This window comes from Sciurus carolinensis, chromosome 2 (assembly GCF_902686445.1).
Source record: "Sciurus carolinensis chromosome 2, mSciCar1.2, whole genome shotgun sequence".
Lineage (NCBI taxonomy): Eukaryota > Metazoa > Chordata > Mammalia > Rodentia > Sciuridae > Sciurus > Sciurus carolinensis.
In genome coordinates, this window is record NC_062214.1 from 11,351,030 (window position 1) to 11,361,372 (window position 10,343).

The 10,343-nt window shown below is 46.2% G+C and overlaps 1 long non-coding RNA gene and 3 other non-coding genes across 6 annotated transcripts; all 4 read right to left on the reverse strand.

The window, feature by feature from the left end:
* Positions 1-1,127: 1,127 nt before the first annotated feature.
* LOC124977030 (uncharacterized) lies at positions 1,128-10,277 on the reverse strand. Of its 3 annotated transcripts, XR_007107098.1 has the most exons (8): positions 10,146-10,277; positions 9,699-9,805; positions 9,206-9,298; positions 8,653-8,753; positions 8,360-8,422; positions 6,661-6,908; positions 2,756-2,874; positions 1,128-2,461 (listed from the first exon to the last, which is right to left on the reverse strand). It is a non-coding gene; the product is annotated as an uncharacterized LOC124977030 (long non-coding RNA). The 3 variants fall into 3 exon arrangements; XR_007107097.1 differs by lacking the exon at positions 1,128-2,461 and having other exon boundaries at positions 2,581-2,874; XR_007107099.1 differs by lacking the exons at positions 1,128-2,461; positions 8,653-8,753 and having other exon boundaries at positions 2,583-2,874.
* LOC124978531 (small nucleolar SNORD12/SNORD106) lies at positions 8,509-8,601 on the reverse strand. The gene has a single exon (XR_007107509.1). It is a non-coding gene; the product is annotated as a small nucleolar SNORD12/SNORD106 (small nucleolar RNA).
* On the reverse strand, positions 8,823-8,913 carry LOC124978532 (small nucleolar SNORD12/SNORD106). Its single transcript, XR_007107510.1, has one exon. It is a non-coding gene; the product is annotated as a small nucleolar SNORD12/SNORD106 (small nucleolar RNA).
* On the reverse strand, positions 9,876-9,966 carry LOC124978530 (small nucleolar SNORD12/SNORD106). The gene has a single exon (XR_007107508.1). It is a non-coding gene; the product is annotated as a small nucleolar SNORD12/SNORD106 (small nucleolar RNA).
* Positions 10,278-10,343: the final 66 nt, after the last annotated feature.

The window sequence follows — 10,343 nt, forward strand, 5'->3', positions numbered from 1 at the left end:
CAGCAAGGGGCACTGGGAGGCCTTCGCAGAGGTTATGTTGGAATCAGGGGTTCAAATCCAGCTCTGCCTCAGTGCCCACCATAGACAACTGGACACAAAGGGGCTCAAGTGGGGTGTAATTCCAGAATGACATAAGGGCTAGTGCAGAGCCCTGGAGCTGGAAACGGAGGAGGCACCCCTAACTTGACAGGGCCAGAAAGGAGCAGTGACTGAGTCCTGAAGGAAAGTCAGTGGCAGGAACCCTGGAGAGCGGCTGTGGCCTTTGATGGAGAAGCAGCCAGCCTGAGCTGTCCCACAGGGTGCAGCCAGGGGATTGTGCACCTGCACCTCACCTGCCAGCCTCGGCCCACCTCCTGCTGAAGCTCCCATGGGGGACCCATCGGGAACCACAGGATGCAGACCGGTCGGTGCATGCCAGAAGCACCGGGCGGATGGGTCTGCAGGGGCAAAGGAAGACTTGGGCAAAGTCACTAAGTCACTTACTAACAATGGGCTGGGGCAGGTCCCTTCCCTCTCCCGAACTCTGCTTCCTCATCTGTAAGGTAACAATGGGACTTCCCTGCTAGAGTGGAGGTGAGGAAAAAATGTTTAAACTATGTAAAGGACCTAGCACGGAGCCTGGTGGGAAATACTGTATCATCACTGAGACTCCTGGGGAAACATGGGGCTTACAGAGGTTGTTTGATAGACAGATGGACAACAGGAGAAGTTTGAGGCAGCCTGGCAGCACCTGGGATAAATACCACCACATCGACAGGTGGCTCCTCTGCCTGTAAGAACATCAGGTTAACGGGGCAGAGCCAAAGGACATCCAAGGCCCAGACTGCACACCCTGCCATTTTAACATGGGCACAAAACGATGCCGGCCTCCACTCGCCGCCCCCCTCCCCCACCACAGCAGGCCCTCCCACCAGCACACAGCGGCCCTATGTTGCTGGTCTATTTTAGCAAAAGACCATTTGTTTAAAGGATCCTGCCAAATGAGAGGGTCCAGATTTCTCCTTTTCCTTTAAAAAAAAAAGTCACAGATAAAAATAAGTTTAAGATGGTCTGTTTCTGCCAGAGCTGGTTTATCCCCCAACACTCATGTTGAAATTTGACTGCCCTTGTGGGGGAGTTGAGAGGTGGGACCTTTAAGAATGATTAGGTCACTAAGAAGCATGCCTCTCTCTCAGGCCTGGGTTATTCTCGTGCAACTGGAGTAGTTATCATCCTGAGAGCAGTTCCTACAATGTGAAGCTGCCCCTCATACTCACCTCCTGTGCACAGGTGCACTTACTTTTCTGTTTTCCGCCTTTAGTTGAAGCAGCATGAGGCCCTTGCCAGCTTCACGCTCTTAGGCTTCCCAGCCTCCAGAACAGGGAATCAAAATAAACTTTCCTTTTAAATCATCCAGTCAAAGGGATTTTGTTATTGCAACGTAAGCTGGACTAAGACGCCTTCTAAACAGAATTGTAATCAACTACTATCAGGACCATGGAAGGAGGGATGAGAGAACCTGTCAGGTTGGCCACCCCGCCTGCCAAGTCCACCCACCCAGGCTGTGAAGCCAGTTTGGAGACTTGCTATTGGGCAACTCCACACCCAATGCCCCCAGATAACCTTGGGGGGGGGGCGGAAATCAAGTTGATAAATTATATGAAAGTTACTCGGAAGGTACCAGGTCCATGGAGCTGCATCTTAAAGAACAGGTGCCACCGTCCCAAGCCAGGTGCCCTGAGACAGAGGTTGCCAGGTTTTGCAAATAAAAATACACAATGTCTCATTAAGTTAGAATATTATATAAACAACAAGCAATTTTTTACTACATCCCAAATATTGCCTGGGACATAAACACTAAAATATTATTTGTGGTTTATCTGACATTCACATCCAATTGGGTACCCCACCTTTCACCCAGCCTCCCAGCCCAGGAGCGACAGGACAGTGCCACAGGGACACAGTTGCAAAAGTCCAAACCGGCGGCCTCAGTGCCAGAAGGCCTGTTCACGTGAGTTGCGGAGTTGTTAGTTTATAAAATCAAAATCGGTTGCCAACACTTCAGGGAGTAGTAGCTGGTAGTAGCCGCCCTGCTATGAAAGCAATGAAACAGAAGGGAACTTGGAACAATGACAATTGATTACCGATTTGTTAATGGGTTGCAAGATGGACCTGGAGTCACACAGTCGCAGCCTGGGGATCCAGCTCCATCACTGCAGAACATCCTAGAAGTGCTGGCTGCCAGGTCTGAAAAGCTCTTCCATCTGCAAGGCCCTGGCCAGGGCAACTTTACCTTTTGCTGGCTGGGGATGGAAGCTTCCGGACACATGTTGAAAAAATGTGTGCCCGCAGTGCCCCCTGCAGACAGAGGCTGCAGCCGCAGGTGCTGGGGGAAAGTGGGCGCCATCCTCTCTGGCAATTGTGTAGCCACAATTAGGAGTGAGGCAGGCGAACTCCAGGAGAAACAGAAGGTAGAGATAAGCTGAAAAGAGCAAGCATTTGAGAAGTCCTTTCCAGGCAGAGTCCTAAGTGTCCTTGTACGCCTTACAATATCCCCACAGGTGGTATCATTACCGCACCCAAAATAATTGAAAACAGGGACTCAAACCGATTCTTGTATGATGATCACTTTAATAGTCAAAAGGTAGACACAACTGCCCATTCTTCAACAGATGAACAGACAACTAAACTGCAGCGTAGACACCACGGAGGAAGCTTGATAAGTTTGAGGGCACAAACACAATGGCCAGACTGACAGTGCTAGCTCTGCACTTACCAGCTGTGTGACCTCAGACAAGTCACGTTACTTCTGAGCTGTCCTTCAGTCATCAAATGTGGGGTTCATAATACAACCTGCTTCAGAGGGTTGATGGACAGTGTGTTACATGTGAAGAACTGTAACAAACACATGACAATAAATCAATAAACGTTAGCCATTATTACTATTACTATTAGCACTCTAAAGACAGTCACTTTAAAAAGGAAGAGGGGATGTAAATCCCCAGTGGTAGAGCACCTGCCTGGTGTTAGTTCTTAGTTTGATCCCTAACCTCCCCCCCACCCCACCCCCACGAGAGAGAGAGAGAGAGAGAGAGAGAGAGGGGGGGGGGGAGGGGGGAGGAGGGGAGGGGAAGGAAAAGAGAAGAAAGGAAAACAGAAGTGGCCTCTGGGGCTGTGGGGAACTGGAAAACAAATGACCTGCCTAAGCGGGTGGACATGATTCAGTAACCCCCAATCATTATCTAGTAGAAAATAGGCCGACAATGGCTGGACCTCCCATTTTTCAAGGGAAGCCTTTTACTTCTTGAACACAAGAGGCAACGGGCACATTTTTATCTCCTGGCCTTAGCACTTGCCTGAACACTGCCTGCGGGTTTTCCTGTTCTGTACTTAAAAGCTCATCTTCGTTTCCGTATCCATTCCTTTTCCCTTGGGTTGTCTCCACTGCACCGTCCATCTCGTTAGACACTTACAGTGTTATTTTCCATTCTGCTTCTCCCTCTACTGGCAAAGTCATCTCTGATACAGGCAAGCATTTTTTTCTGGTTGCTTTCCACTATTGTATTCCCAGCAACTAGAATAAACCCTGCCATGGGGTAGGTACTTGAGAAATATTAATGGAGTGACTGTGTGAGTATAGTTGGCTCTTTCCCCATGAGTTCCACACCTGTGGACTCAACTAAGGCTCAAGAATATTCTTTTAAAAAATGCATTTGTACTAAATATGTAGATTCCCTCACCTCAGTGGTGGGTATCAAACCTAGGTCCTCATACAAGCTAGCCAAGCACACCTATCGAGCTACATCCCCATTCTTGTCACTTTAGACCAAATGATAGCATATTTATATAACATTGCATTTTTTAGCTATTATTATAAGTACTCTGGAGATGATTTAAATACTGGAGATGCATAGGTTCTATGCAAATACATTTTATACATAGGACTCCACCATCCTTAGATTTTGGTATTCACAGGGATCCCCAAACTAATCCCCTAAAGACACTGAGGGACAAGTATGTATTCTTTAAGAAAACATTCTGAGGCCAGGAGTGGTTGTGCACACCTATAATCTCAGATAAGGCAGGAGGATTGCAAATTCAAGGCCAGTCTCAGCAATTTAGCAAGACCCTCTCTCTCAAAATTAAAAAGGGCTGGGATATAACTCAGTAATAAAACATACCTGGGTCCAATTAAAAAAAAAAATCTGCAGCTGAGGATGCAGCTCAGAGGCAGAGTATTTGGCCTAGATATGTGAGGTCCTGGGTTCTAGGTACTACACCTGGCATTACCAAAAATACATTCTATGGGTCCCCAAACATCTTCAGGTTGCCAGTTTGAGTAATGATTCAAGGAACTTTTTTTTTTTTTTTTTTTTTTTTAATTTAACACCCACTATATGAAAGAATAGCTTAAAAACTTTGGGGGGCAAATAGGAAGCACTCCTTCCTCTGGTAGATAAGTCAGAGAAAAGATGTTTCTCAGATGGAGCAGAGAACCACAGCCAACTTCTCACTGTGCCTCTGGAATGTGCTGGTTCTCTGCTCACGGCATCGATGCGACGCTTCAGGCGCGTTAGCAGTCCTGCCAGGGCCAAGCTGATTCTTTTTAGTTGTGGAGGACACAATACCTTTATTTTTATGTGGTGCTGAAGATGGAACCGGATCGCACACGTGCTAGGCAAGTAAGTGCTCTGCCACTGAGTCACAACCCCTGCTCAGATGATTCATTTTTTAAAATATTTTCTTAGATGTTGGACATTTTTATTGATTTATGTGGTGCTGAGAATCGAACCCATGCCTCACATGCCAGGCAAGCGCTCCACCACCGAGCCACAAACCCAGTCCCTAATTCATTCTTTTGTGTACCAATATTTACTGAGTGTCTTACCATCTTCCAGGCTCTATGCCCTGTGCCATGGAGGTGACCAAAAAGGAAGAGGTGCAGCTGGGCATGATGGTGACACCTGTAATCCTTATCGCTCAGAGACTTAAGTAGGAGGATCTCAAGTTCAAAGCCAGCCTGTCAACTTGGTGAGACCCTCTCAAAAAAAAAAAAAAAAAAAGGGACTGGAGCTGTGGCTCAGTGGCAAAGCACTTGCCTAGCATGTGTGAGGCACTGGGTTCAATCCTTAGCACCACAAAAATAAAAAGGAGGTGTACTGTCCATCTACACACACACACAAAAGGTCAGGTATGGTGGCACACACCTGCAATCCCAGCTCAGAACACTGAGGAAGGAGCCCCACTAGTTCAAGGCCAGCCTCAACAACTTATTAAGACCCTAAACAACTCAGACACCTTGTCTCTAAAAATATAAAAAAAGGTGAGGGATGTTGTCCAGCAGTTGAGCATCCCTGGGCTCAATCCCCAGTATTAAAAAAAAAAAAAAAAAAAGCGTCGGGGACTGTGGCTCACTGCTTAGTGCCTCTGGGCTCAATCCTTGGTAACCTCCCCCCAAGAGGGGGAAGAGGCGCTACACAATGGCTTAGCGGCAGGAGACAAATACAATCATATGCAGCACACAGATGTGTGCAGGGTGCACAATTTAGGCATTAAGAAAAAAGGGTACAAAGTGGCAGTGAAGACAGGCATGGTGGTTCACACCTATAATCCCTGGGACATCGGGGTCAACGTGGCAGTGTGATCTCAAAAATACTGGGTCACCAATTAAAAATTGTAGGGGAAAAAAAAAGTACTGGGAGGGATAGCTCAGTGCTTCAGTGCCCCTGGGTTCAATCCCCAGCACCAAAATTTGCCAAGTTTTATGTGGGGAATGAGAGCAACATATTGACATGATTCCAGGGCTTTGGGGCTGGACTGGACTGTTGGTCTTACTACCTAGAATGGTTTAAAAGAAGTATAGACTTAGGGCCAGGGTTGAGGGAGGTAGAGGTCAGTTTGGGGAATATGAAGTTAAATATATGAAGAACAGAAGACATCTGGAAATCTAAGGGCCAGTCAGAAACCAAAACAAGGTCAGCAGATGCACACTGTCAAGACAGGGAAGCATTTTAGTATTCTATTGCCCTGTAACCATCCCAAGACTTAGTAGCTTGAAATGCAAACACTACAGGTCAGGAATCCAGGCAAGACAGTGTCTACTTCAAGGTGTGAAGGGCAGGTTCACCCTCCCTGGCTAGCTTTTGTCCCATCCCCCTCAACAGCACTGTAATAGCACTGTAAAAATTCCAATCACATGTCATACTGGAGGCTAACCAATCACCCATGTTCTTCAGGAGTTAATAGAAGTTGGGTTTCATCCACTGCCTAGTCCCTCTGATGTCCCACATGGCAGGCAGAGGGGGAGCCATGGGAGCGCCTGGGCAGCCCTAGCAAGCTGTCTCCTCAGTTTGCAGGTCCTGGCTGGAAGCAGGTATGTCACAGCAACCTATCAGCAGAAATCCTAGTTCCTGTGCTACAGATTAACTAATAACTAAACTGTAATCCGCTGGTGTCTCCACTATAAAAGCACCTGCTTACAAACTTGTTGGCATAAATGTCCCTTACTAATCGCTTCAAAATATCCAGTCCCTTGCAATCTAGGCCCTTTCAACATGGCAGGCTGCTCTACTGGAGTGAGCAAGGCAAAGGTAGAGAGACCTAGGAGGTCAGAACTGCCCACTAAGCTGTTTGATTCTCTTACAAAAACCAGCAAATATTCCAAAGGAAATTTGTAGATACCTGTGTCTGCTACTTATTATCTCTGTTGAAGATCTACCTCCCATGACAAAATAACAAGTTTTAATTTCCAGGTAGGAAGGTCACAAAGTAGGAAATTTAATTTTTGATTTTTTAAAGAAATGGGTACAGCCTTTAACTATGGATAGCCCTCAGCCTCAGTACACAATAGCCTCGTGGGACTGGTTCAGCTGGAAACAGGGTTTTTCTTTCAAGAGGACTTCTACTCCAACTCCATGGCTGAGCAACTTCTAAAAGGAAAACAACAGTAGATTACAATCTGTTCCACTTTGGTTCCTATATTCACTAGCGCTTCCTATTTGTGATATGGGAACATGCATTTTCCCTACATTTGTCCACCCACTTCATCAAGGAGCTAGATAACTCCCACTGACATAAGTGTCTCTTCTACACTACCAATATTATACCCATGTATTATGCCCATGCTGCCATAATTGAAATGCTCTACAATAGACCAGAAATAAGCCCTTCTGGGTGCCCCCCCCAAAAAAAGTGAAAGTGAAGTGGATACCAGACTATGGAATTCAACATTCCTAGTTAAGAACCATCTTCAGAGTTTTTTTACATTAGAGATAAAACCCAGAGGTGCTCTGCCAATGGGGTACATACACAGACCTCTTTGAGATAGAGTCTAAGGCCTTGCACTTGCAGTCTTCATGTGTCTCCCAAATAGTTATTATAGGAGAACACATACTACCATGCCTGAGAATTCTTTAAATGGATGGTAATCTTCAGGGGATTAAGTCATGAAAGTAGTAACAGACTTTTAAGTGGCTAGAGTCTGAATCTATATACCAGAACACTTTGAATCTAGGGTAACGAGTGATTACAACCTAAATTTCTATAGCTTTCAATCTTTTCATAAATAGAAGCTGGGGAATGAATTACCAGGAGCTATCTATAGCAAACACCATACTCAAGGAAGAGAGATGAGGGTTGGGGATATAGCTCAGTTGGTAGAGTGCTTGCCTTGCAAGCACGAGGCCCTGGGTTCAATCCCCAGCACTGGGGGGGTGGGGGGGGAGGAAGAGAGACAGGCGGTCACTATTGTTACTTACTCCTTTCGCTAATTAAGGATTCTAGGCAAGTAAGGGAATAAGCAGCTTTTCTGTGCTGGATACAATGTACTGAGGGATTATTCAGGTCAGCATTAGGGGTGCAACCAAAGTCTGACTCAATTAGACCAGTCTGGTTGATGTGCTCAACCAGACAAGGAGACACAAACTCCCTACCTCCCAAAGGACAGACAAAGGGGGTGGTTTTGCTTCCTGCATAGAGGTGGGAGGAATAAACAAAACAGCCATCTGTGCATGCCTGCTTCTGCTTGCTCACTTGGATGAAGCAAGTTGATATGCTAAAGAGGCAGGAACTGAGGGTGGCCCCCAGTCAGCCAACAGTCAAATAAGGCTTACAACTGAATCCCTCAAAAATAATCACCATCAAAAAAATCCCAATGCACATGTGACTTGAAGTTCCTTATTTTAAAAAATACAATATTTGCCAGGACAAGAAAACCAATGTCCAGCAACTTCAAAATCTTCTAGTACCAACAGCCCAACATCACCCCCAGTAAGCATAACTTAATCTTCCCCCTCCCACTTTACACCCAACTCAGAACCAGGTCACAACTGGGCAAATCACTTTGCTGTGGGGTTTGACAGTTGGAAAGCAGAAACTTCACCTGTTGCAGGATGTTGCAAAGAGAGACATCAGACTGACATCAACTTAGTGGCACCCACGGCTCCTATAGGAAGTAAACAGACAAGACCGAAATAATCTGAATGCTAGAAAAAAAGAGCAAGCAGAAAACTAGAATAGAAGTTATTTTGTGTCGATGCATCAGATAAAACTGGCTTAAAGGTCTAGTTAGATCAACAGGGTCGATCTGATGGGGAAAAAAGTTATGTCATCAGCTGCATCGACTGAATATGGTCAACAAAGGACAGTTCCACACTGGGAAAGAGCAGTTACTACCTTCTTAATGTTCATTAAGTTGAGGAAGAAACGTGGACACCACTTATCACAATTCTGAACTTCATCCTGGTTCATTCAAAGCCTGGTTTCTAATAGCAAACCTACAATAAAATGAAGTTGAGTTCCCATCAGCTAGATGGCTAAGGGAATAGGGGGCAGTTGGTGCTCTAGCAGGCATATCAGACAGAAACTGGCTTAGATAAGTTAGATCAACATGGTCGATCTGTCGGGGAAAAAAGTTCAGTCATCACATATGCCAGCAACAAGCTTTTTTTTCTTTGGTACCAGAGATTTAACCCAAAGGCACTCATCCCCAGCCCTTTTCATATTTTATTTAGAAACAGGGTCTCACTAAGTGGCTGAGGCTGGCCACTGGGATTACAGGCAGCTGCTCTTTGAGCTCTTAATAAAGATGTTGCCTCATCTGCCCTCATTCCGTGAGCACATCTGTTGTGTCCTATTGGTTGCAATATTGTAGCAATGACAAATACCCCTGGCCTCAAGAGTTAACATAGTATAAGTTGAGGTCAAAGTGAGTAACAAGAATACATACCTCCAATCACTGCCACTTGGGAGGCCAAGGCATTGCAAGGACTGCTTGAGCCCAGGAGTTCCAGTATTAGCCTAAGGAACATGTAGCCAGACCCTGTGGGGATGGGACAAGACAATCTCCAATAAGGTTTCAGTTGTAAGTGCCTCATTTCTGCTTGGTGGTTAGGTCAATAGAAAAATGCATTTGGCTTTTCAGAAATGCGAAAGCCCTTTGGACATTCCTCAAAAACTGTTTCTTCCCTAGGAATCCATCCAATACATTAATTGTAATAATTTAAAACAGAATAATTATAATATCAAGTATCTAAGAGATCTAACAGAAATTCGCTGTTGGATTGGGAAACGTAGGTCAGTGGCAGGACACATGTTTAGAATGCACAAAGCCCTGGGTTCCATCCAGCACCATCACACACACATAATAACTGCTTAATTCCCCCCACCCCCAAGTTTGCACGGGCAAAGTATATGTCTTAGATCAAGAGACACGTGCTTACCCCAGAGCTCCGGAGACATAAGGCTGTATACGTCTAAGTGGGGTTCCCATGGAAGCCCAGAGGTGAGCCCCTCTTCCCACATCCATTCTGTATCCAATCGCATTAACCTGCGAGACAAAAAGTGGTCAATCGCCATCTTCCCACGGCCGGGATAGAACCAAGACCGAGTCTCTTGAAGCTGGTGTATCAGAAATAACTGGCAAGTGTTAAAAGAGATCAGCATTGTCGATCTGATGGGGAAAAAAGTGAAATCATCATTTGCACCAGCCGAAGGCTCCTTAGGGTCACGCAGAAGGCGCGAGTTTTCCCAGCTACCTCATCTCCCCACGGCCCTAATGTCTCTTTAGGGCCTGCGCTGGAGAAGAGTAGGCCTCGCCGCAGAGGCGACAGCACTAAGAGGGTAAGAGAGGCCCAAGCTCGCGAAGGGAAAATGGAGTCTCCACTCACCAAATACCAAACGTGGTTACCAGGGTGGGAAGACATCCTGATAAGCACAAACCTCCCACACGCAACAAGCACCCCAGGAGAGAAAGAACGAGCGAGCACGGGGGCTCCCTTATATAACCAGCGAGGAATAACGCGCGTGCGCACTGGTAGGAGGCCACCACTTCCGGCCCGCCGCGACGCCCTCTGGGAAACGTAGTC